Source organism: Rhineura floridana, chromosome 10 (genome assembly GCF_030035675.1).
Source record: "Rhineura floridana isolate rRhiFlo1 chromosome 10, rRhiFlo1.hap2, whole genome shotgun sequence".
NCBI lineage: Eukaryota > Metazoa > Chordata > Lepidosauria > Squamata > Rhineuridae > Rhineura > Rhineura floridana.
In genome coordinates, this window is record NC_084489.1 from 62662902 (window position 1) to 62672219 (window position 9318).

Genomic DNA, 9318 nt, shown 5'->3' on the forward strand with positions numbered 1-9318 from the left:
AGGGCTTCATATTGATGTTTAAGAGCATGGGGGACAAGATGGTACCCTGCACACCCCACAGCACAACTGCCAGGGGGCCAAAAGAAAATCACCCAATGCTATTCTTTGAAGACGACCCTGGAGATAGGAATGGAACCACTGTAAAACAGTGCCTCCAACACCCATCTCACCAAGTTGGCCCTGAAGGATACCATGCTAAATGCAAAAGGTGCCAAGAGATCAAGGGTTGCACTCCCCCTGTCCTTCTCCTGATAAAGGTCATCCATCAGGGTGATCAAGGCCCATCCAGCTCCATAACCAAGCTTGAACACAGACTGGAATGTGTCAGGATACTCTGTTTCATCCAAGAGTACTTGCAGTTGCTGTGTCACAACCCTCTCAATCACCTTCCCTAAAAAGGGGGTGTTGGCAACCCGGCGGTAGTTGTCACAAACCAGTGGGTCCAGGGTGGGCTTTTCAGGAGGGGTCAGATCACCCCCTCTTTCAGGGCAGCAGGAACCACTCCCTCCTGCAATGGTGCATTGACCACACCCTGGATGCATTCAGTCAAACCCCCTCAGCAAGCTTTAATAAGCCAAGAAGGGCAAGGGTTGAGAGGACACCTTGTTGGCCACATCTTTGCAAGCACCTTGTCCACATCATCAGGCCGCATCAACTGATCCCAAGAAGTTGTAGCAGATGTTGCACTGGACACCTCACTGGGGACTACAGTAGATGTGGATGGGGCATCAAGATTGCTACGGAGGCAAGCAATGTTACCCTCAAACAATTAAGTGGGCCTCCGAAGGGTCTAAAATTCAATTTCTTGATGTTAACAGACCGCTGACAATATGGAAATGCTCCACTGGATGGCTACTCGAGGATGTGATGGTGGCAGAGAAGTGGGCCTTCTTCACTGCCCTCATCACCACACAGTAGGCATGGTTATGATGTTTGACTCATGCCTGATCAGCCTCACAGCATGTCTTTTGTCACTTGAGCTCTAGTTGTCATCCAGCCTATTTCATTGCCCTTCACTCACTAGTGTACCAAGGTGCAAACCAGGCTCCACAATGTTGGAGAGGGTGCTCGGGGGCAAACATGTTAAGAGCCCACTGCCCTTCATTGTTCCACAGTGTGACAAGGGCTTCAACAGGGTCACCTGCTCTATCTACTGGGGACTCCACCAGAGCATTCAGGAATCCAGTGGATTCCATTCGTCTCCAGGGGTGGAACATCTTGATCTGTCCACCACCCCTGCAGGGGAGGATTGGAGCCATAAGTCTAAACTTCACCAGGAAGTGGTCTGACCATGACAATGAGGTGACATCCACCCCCCCCATCTCCAGACCACCTCTTCATACCAAGTTGAGGGTATGCCCTGCCCTATGCATCGGGCCGGTGACAACTAGAGACAGCCCCATGGTTGTCATGGAGGCCATGAAGTCCTGAGCACTAGAGGCAGCCTCAGCATGGACATTGAAATCACCCAGGACTATCTTTCTGGGCTCCTCCAATACTATAGCCAAGACAGCTTCCACTAGTTCGGTCAGAGAAACTGCCAGGCATCAGGGTGGACAATACACCAGCAGCAACCTTAGTTTACTGTCTTCTTGGCCCGACACCAGTCGCAGGCCCTCACAGGCAGCTCCAAGACAGAGTGGTTTCTTGGTGACAGAGATGCAAGTTCTGTAGACCACAGCAACTCCTCCCCCCCCATCACTACAGCCTGTGCTGGTGTTGCACCGAGTATCCAGGTGGGCAGCCCCTTCCAGCTCACCCATCCAGGTCTCAGTAATGCACACCAAATCGGCATCTTCATGAGTGTGGTCTTATTGTATACTGATCTGGTGTTAAACAACAGCACACACAGGCCAGTGGGCACAGCAGAAAAGCAACGACGAACTCGTCTATGAGAGGAGTAGGAGTGAGGAACAAGGCGTAAATAGCCTTGCCCTCATCTTCTATGGTAGCTCACCCCCCCATGACTGTACCTCCCTCTATCCATGATCACTGAAATTGGGGTGGCATGCCCCATGCTCCTCCTTACTAAGGCTCCTCCTAAACACCTGATATGTACACAGCAAGAGCCCACCAACAAAACCTACCTGAACCAGTTATCCCAGCAGGCGTCTGAGAGAATTGGGAACAGTCAGACTCACTCAATATCTTTCACACAGGGCATGTCTACTCCCCCCCCATCTCACTCCCAGGGAGGGCCAGCCTTCTGCCAGTTGCAGACTCACTCTGAAGGCATCTGGCGACTTTCTCCTATTGTTCAGTTCACTGCACAGGCTCTCACCCTGCACAGGAACTACACATGTGCCATACGCCCTCCCCACTACCAATCTCCTCTAGATTTTTTTTAAATAAAAGGGGGTAGAGTCCTCACTCATTGGACTCCCCAGGGGACAACCCCACCGGGGGCAGACCCACTACCCAAGGGCAGCCAGGCTTTTATGTCCCCTGACCTAGCCACGAGCTGATGCAAAAGGCTGCAAGATTGACTGCAGCCTCTTTCTGGAGTTGGGGTCAGGCAGGGGGTCCCAGTCCTTGCAGCGCTTACCCGAGACCTCAGCTGTCTCAAGAGACAGCAACCCAGAGGAGCTAGCAAGCCAGCATCCAGATGCTCCAGTACTCCCTCCCAGGGCAGGTCTTCTCCAGTTCCCTGGTGCTGCAGCTGTTCCCATAATGCACCACTTGTAACCCTTTCTTGGTAAGCTTTGGATGCTGAATGAACCTGGTAGACCAAAGTAGGTTTAAGTTCGGGACTATTCTTATAGCTGACCTTGAGGACTCCTAGTAGGAAAGGGTAATTGTTATAGACCCTCCTTGTTGTTTTATCGTTATTGTTTTCAGATTTTTAATGTCTATTATGTTTGTATGCCTGTTTTGTACGTCTCCCAGAGTGGCTGGATAGCCAGCCAGATGGGCGACTAAGAAATTCAATAAATAAAATAAATAAATAAAATTAAGGGGACATATGTTGGGTTTCCATTGAGAAAATCCAGTTGGCTACCTTTTTGAAAGGCATGCATTGGCCAGGTCCCCCAATAACTGAGGGGATTGTTTTGTTCCTATTTTCTGCAGTAGCAGCTGAGATGAGTCAAGGCTGCCGAACAAATCCTAGACTCATATATCAGGCAATTTGCTAGTTCTACTGGTGAAATGAAACTAGAGCTTGCTGACCTTTAGAATGAACTTCATAAAGTCCTTTTGAAGATACAAGTGGGAAAAGAACTCATTTCTTTAATGATATAGTTGAAAGAAGAAGATGCACTTTGTTACCTTTTGTGGTTCTGTTACTTTTGCATTTTTATTACTTTAACCCTTTGAATGTTGGAATGCAAGTTCAAGATAAAATGTCAGCTCAGTGAGGCAACCTAGCAGAGTCTTTTTTACAAATGTTACGCCCACAGGACACTGGCTGTCATGTCCCTGCACCTCCTATTTTAAAACCAGAGTCGTCCCTCTTCCTTGTTTCTTTTGAGAGGGTACCTGGCCTTGTGTGACCAAAATTCTGAGAGTCAGTTGTTACACTGAATAATCCAATCAGGGGGAACAACAGACTTGTAATTCTCAAGTGAGGACTTAAAACTTTTATAAAATACCATCAGACAGCATAGTGGTGTCTTAGTTCACACAGAGGGTAAAGGTAATTTGCTTTGTGTTCTGATGGTAGAGGAGTTGGGGATCTGTTCCCTGTCCCTATTAGACACTGAAGGAGAACAGACATCAGCCCAACAGAGGGCAGTAGCAGACAGGTTCATAAATCGTTTCATTAAATATAGAGCTGAACTACTGGGGTATTTACAGGTGGTACAATTCTGAGCTCATTTTTCTCTGCAGCCTGCCAGGAAAATGGAGAATAATTAAGTTGTGTAAAACGCTTACTATTGCAGCTGGAATGTCTGTTGGAGTCTTTGAACTCTGGGAAAGCGTTCCTCAAAAAGAAGAAAAAGAAAAGTGAGGTTTTGTTTGTTTGATGTTACATGGGCTAAAAGAGAAATATGTTTGTCCAGCTGATTTCTCCCTACTTTCATCAGAATGTTATTATAAACAGCAGACAGTGGTTAGGTAAGCTTAGGTTAGAGCTGGGATTATGCAGGCTAGGAGATTCTGTGGTGGGGTCTTGTATAAGAGAGGTGCATTAAAGTGCAGTTTTCATTACACCACAGCATTGGGATTGGTATGCAATATACTGTCAGTCTCATATGGGAGGGAGAGAAATAGGATCGTGCCTCCTGCCTTGCAGTACTGTAGCAGCAAATTCAGAAGTGCAAGGTCCTTTCATGATAGTCATGCCACATCTCCACATAGCCACACCATCTTTTCCACTTTCCCTTGGCTCCTTTGCTCTCCTTGTCATCTCATGAGCCCACACTCCACTACAGAAAACATCCCTAGGATCCAATCAGCATGAAAGGGGAGGCTGTGGGTTAGCTATTGAGAAGAGTGTTCTCAGTGGCTGACTCATCTCCATTCACTCTGATTGGCTCATATGACCCCCCCCTGCAATCCTGGACAACTATGCCTCTGCTGCCTTGTCCCCAACTTCATGCACTGACTGACCCTTTTTGCAACAGCCTATATACGCACACCGTAGAAGAGCTGATCAGCACATGGGGATAGGGCAAGAGGGCATGATCCTGACCCACCTAACATGCATCAATTATACCCAGTTCAGTTATCTGCACAGGGCACATCTTTCCTTGTGATTCTTCTCTGGACATGATCCAGCCCATTGATTTCAGTAGGAAGCATATGCATTGATTCTAAACGGAAGGGCATGTGCTTATCTCCTTGCTTAAATCGATGAGACTTAAAAATGCTGAACTTTCCTGGGACTGTGTCATGTGTCTCTACAGGAGCCTCATCCTGATACAATATATAGCAATCTGCAGTCACTTTTCCTGGCTTTCATCTCACTTCACCTTTCAGTTGACCGACTGAATGTGAAAACAAATCAAAGGCTGAACGAAGTTAAGGTGTTATCTCAAGATAACTGGCTTTTTAAACAAGACCTGTGGGATGAATTACTGAGGGCATTTTCCCCCTGGTAGAAGACCATCTATAATGCTGGATGAGCCCACAAGACACTTGGGTCTGTAGCTTAAGTTGATTTTGTTAGAAACCCAAACATATCTTTTAGGGATGCTTGATTATATAAAGTATTTTCAAGATTTGGTCATTCACATATACTGTAGCCCTCTTTGTGGGAAAGTTTTAAATTTTATTCTTTTTAATCTTCAGTAGTACTAAGACAAAGGTTTTGTCAAGACAAGCAATATGCATTGTTTTGTGTGCCTTCTTGTCTACCTGCTGCCTTATTTAAAAACTCAGTAATGTGCAACCGATGTGGTGTCTCTGATGGTTTGAAAAGATAAGAAGATTTTAAGTAAGTCTGTTTTGAGCAAGCCAATCACAACATTCTTCAAAAAGGAAAAATAAATTAAGGGCTCATTCTCTGACCTTGAAACATCTCCAGATGGACACAAACAGCTTTCTGGATTATTTGGGAAGGCAAGCAGGGAGTGGCTTAGGAATTCTGGGAGTGGAAGAACTCTGTAGAATTAAATTTATGAAAGGTACTAAAGACAATATTTTTCAAAGGGCCCATGCTGAACATGGTACATGTACAATACCTTTGGGGGTATTGTGGGGTGTAAGAGAGAAAATGCGAGGAGATAATGTGACACTTTCCCACAACATCCTTTCCATCACTTGGCTTGTCTATAAGTTTGCAAAGGCTAGAGACCCACTGTAAAGATTTGATAGATTTTTGTTTTTTGGGGGGAAAAGCAGCTTTGGAGTATTTTCTGCAGTTAATATGTTCTGAAAGCATTGTGTCTGCTTTGTCTTCATTGATTACTTGCGGTGGTGTTTGCCTAGAGCTTCGAAGAAATCTAGAAGCTCCATTTTAAGGAGTTCCAAAAAGTTTGCAGAAAATATGTGAAAAAGGCCTGAAAGTTCATCCTGTTAATACATATGGAACGTATTGAATACTGAACATGTGCAGCTGTCTTATGAGTCAGATCACGTGTTGTGATCTACAGTGGGCAGGGTCTGTCTAAGAGCAAGGGTAGCCAATGTGGTGTCCTCCAAATTTTTTGGACTACATCTCCCATCCTTCCTGACTACTGGCTATGATGGCTAGGGCTGATGGGAATTGTAGTTCTGAAACATCTGGAGGGTACCACAACGGCTAGCGCTGCTTTAAAATATTTGGATATTTCACAATTCCACTTCAGATATCTTTTTTATAGGGACATTGCGGGGAACTGAACCTGCGATCTTGTTTGGCTTAAAAAACATAAAAATGTTTCTATCCAGCCTCATTCTGCCCATTAGGTGGCTCACAATAATAACAATACTTAATTAAAACAAAAACAAAAAAATTAAACATCCAATAAACGCCAATGCAGTGTCTTGCCTCGATAATGGCCTGGACAAGAACCAATAAAGTGAAGCTTAATCCAGACAAGTCCAGAAACACTGTTAGTGGGTGGTTCACTAGACCAGATGGATAGGTTGTGGCCCACTCTGGATGGGTTACACTCCCTCTGAAGGAGCAGGTACATAGCTTTGGGGTACTCCTGGATCCATTATTGTCACTTGAGGCTCAAGTGGCCTTGGTGGTGTGGGGTGTCTTCCATCAGATTCAGCTGGTAGTCCAGCTGCACTCCTATCTAGGCAGGGATAGTCTACTTTCTGGTAACATCTAGGTTCAACTACTGCAGTGCATTATATGTGGGGCTGCCTTTGAAGACAGTTCAAACAGAAACTACCGCTAGTGCAGAATTCAGTGGCCAGTTCATTGACTGGGGTAAGTCATTCTGCACATAACATCAATTCTGACACGGCTGCACTGGCTACCAATTAGTTTCTGGGCTCAGTTCAAAGTGCTGGTTTTGACCTATAAAGCCTTATGTGACTCAGGACCTCAATATCTCAAGGACCGCCTCTCGCTGTATGAACCAACCTGAACCCTGTGTTTGTGATCTAAGGCCCTTCTTCATGTGTCCCCTCCACAGGAGGCTCAGAGGGTGGCAACACGAGAACAGGCTTTTTCAGGGGTGGTCCCCCGGCTCTGGAATGTTATCCCAAGGAAGCATTCCTGCTGCCTTTTTTATCCATCTTTAGGTGCCAGGCAAAGACCTTCCTTTTCCCTCAGGCCTTTGACCCTTGGTATGTGCTGTCTGATTTTGGGGCGGAGGTTTAAAAAATTTATGTTTGAAATTTGTTTTATATTGGATGTTTTTGAATCTGCTTTATATTGTATGTTTTTATATCTGTTGTAAGTTGCCTAGAGCCCATTGTGTATGAGGCATATAACTCCAACTCCTCCTCCTCCATCTGGACGTTGGTTTCCAAATGCTCTCTTAAGCGCATGAGTCCTGCAACCCCTGCTACAAGCCAGCAGTGATACACTATTTTTACCTCTCTCTCTCTCTCTCTCTCTCCTCCCCCCTCCCCCCCCCATTTCCCAGGAGTAATCCTTCAGGCTGATAGTGTAAAACTCTGGCCTTTCAGATGTTTTAGGACTACAACTCTCATCATTCCTGATCATTGGCCATGGATAACCCCTTGAACATCCTGGGACCAGATGACTAGTTGGAGCACCTTTTCCCTACATAGACCAGTCCAGGCTCTGAGAACTGGTCTCGGGGGGAGGGGGGGCTACTTGCTGACTCACCGGTGGGCATGGTTCGCACAACACGGGACACAAGGCAGGGCCATCACTTGTCTGTAGGAGCACTGCAAAGATGGAATTCACTCCCCCTGGAGATGCAGGTGGCTACACAGTTGTTAAGCTTCTGATGCCTGAATAAAACATACTTGTTCTTTCAGGCTTTTGGAGGAATTTAATTACTTTGTTTGTAATTGAGGCTTTATACCAGTCTGTTTGGCTTGCTGCTGTTTCTCCTTGTTATGCGTTTATATTGGATTTTATCTTGTTGGTATTGGATGAGTTTGTTTTATTTGTATTAGGTTTTTAGATATTATGTTGGAAATCACCTTGTGACTACTGTGTAATGAAGGAAAAATGGTCTCTTAATTTGGCTATTAAGTAGAATAAGTAAATATGCATGTGGAACAGGTCCTTGCCACAGAGGTATTGGCCCCACCTTTCCTCAAGCTGTCTCCTCATATAATCAAAAGGGGATGTATTTGATTGGGTGCTATTGATGGGCCACATCAGGCCTCAGTTTGTGTAGGTGTGCAGCACCATCAAGGTGCACCCAGATTATGTACATTGGTATATGCAATGAGGAGAGAATTCTATGTTTCCTGTTTCCCCCCTGGTTTTCCCCACTGAGCTGCTTGTTCCAAAGAGGGGCAGCACAGCCTTAAGGGTTTTGTCACTTGTCAGTTTTGTGAACTGTTTTGTATTGTGGCTCCTTTTCTGCATTTTTTTTTGCCTTGACAGACACTTCCATTTCACTTGGGGTGTACAAATAACCATTGGAGAACAGAGACATTTTGCTTTCTGAGTTCACTAAGCCAGTGTACTCCTTTGAGAGTGAGTGTGGTGGTAGCGGCAGAGCTTTGTCTCCTGGTGCTTTTTAAGGGAGATTTGTGGCTTTTCAAAAGCTGTGGCCAAACTGTGAAATTAGAAGAAAAATAAATGACGTTTTACCAGAAATTTATTGTAAGTGATAGCTGCAGTTTTCAAAAGCATTTTATTTACAGTTGTTACTCTATGTTCATTAAACTTAGTGTATTCTAGTTTTTAATCTTGGTATATTTTTAATATTGTTTGCTTCTTATTGCTCTTTAAAAATATTGTTTCCTGCAATGTTGTATGTTTCATTGAGATTGTTGTTAGAAGGGGTCTAAGAAATTGAATAAAAATGATCATTATGGCACTTTAAAACAATTAACTGAAGATATTATATTTGTTTTAAATATAGTGATACATAAAACCTTAAAGTGCCTGTAGCTGAGCTGAAGCTGCAAACCATAGTATACTTACTGGGAAGTAATTCCCATTGATATAAATAGGACGTACTTCTGAATAAATACACTTAAAATTGAGCCCTAAGTAGCAGAAGTGAAATGTTTAGCAGGAGAAGGAGGAGAGAGAGAATAGGTAACAAAATGAATGTCAAGCTCTCTAAACCTTGAGTTTCAGTCCCCATATATTGCATAATTTAAAGAGAATAGATTAGGAACAAAGAGCGCTTAAACTGCATAAAAGAAGTTGCTTTTATGACTGTGGTTTATTGAGCTGCCACCTCCTCCTAAATTAATTCATATTTTCTCATCACATTCTGTGTGAAGCAGCCTGATTTTTACTGCTCCTGACAACACCTATGAGATTAAGTGGAAATTGGT

The 9318-nt window shown here is 44.5% G+C and overlaps 1 long non-coding RNA gene across 3 annotated transcripts in view; it reads left to right on the top strand.

Annotated features, from left to right (window-relative positions):
- LOC133364891 (uncharacterized) overlaps positions 1–8771 on the top strand; it is a 52519-nt gene extending 43748 nt beyond the window's left edge. For all 3 annotated transcript variants that reach the window (XR_009758047.1, XR_009758045.1, XR_009758046.1), the window contains exon 5: positions 7470–8771. This is a non-coding gene — a long non-coding RNA (uncharacterized LOC133364891). The remainder of the gene's footprint in view (positions 1–7469) is intronic.
- The last annotated feature ends 547 nt before the right edge of the window (positions 8772–9318 follow it).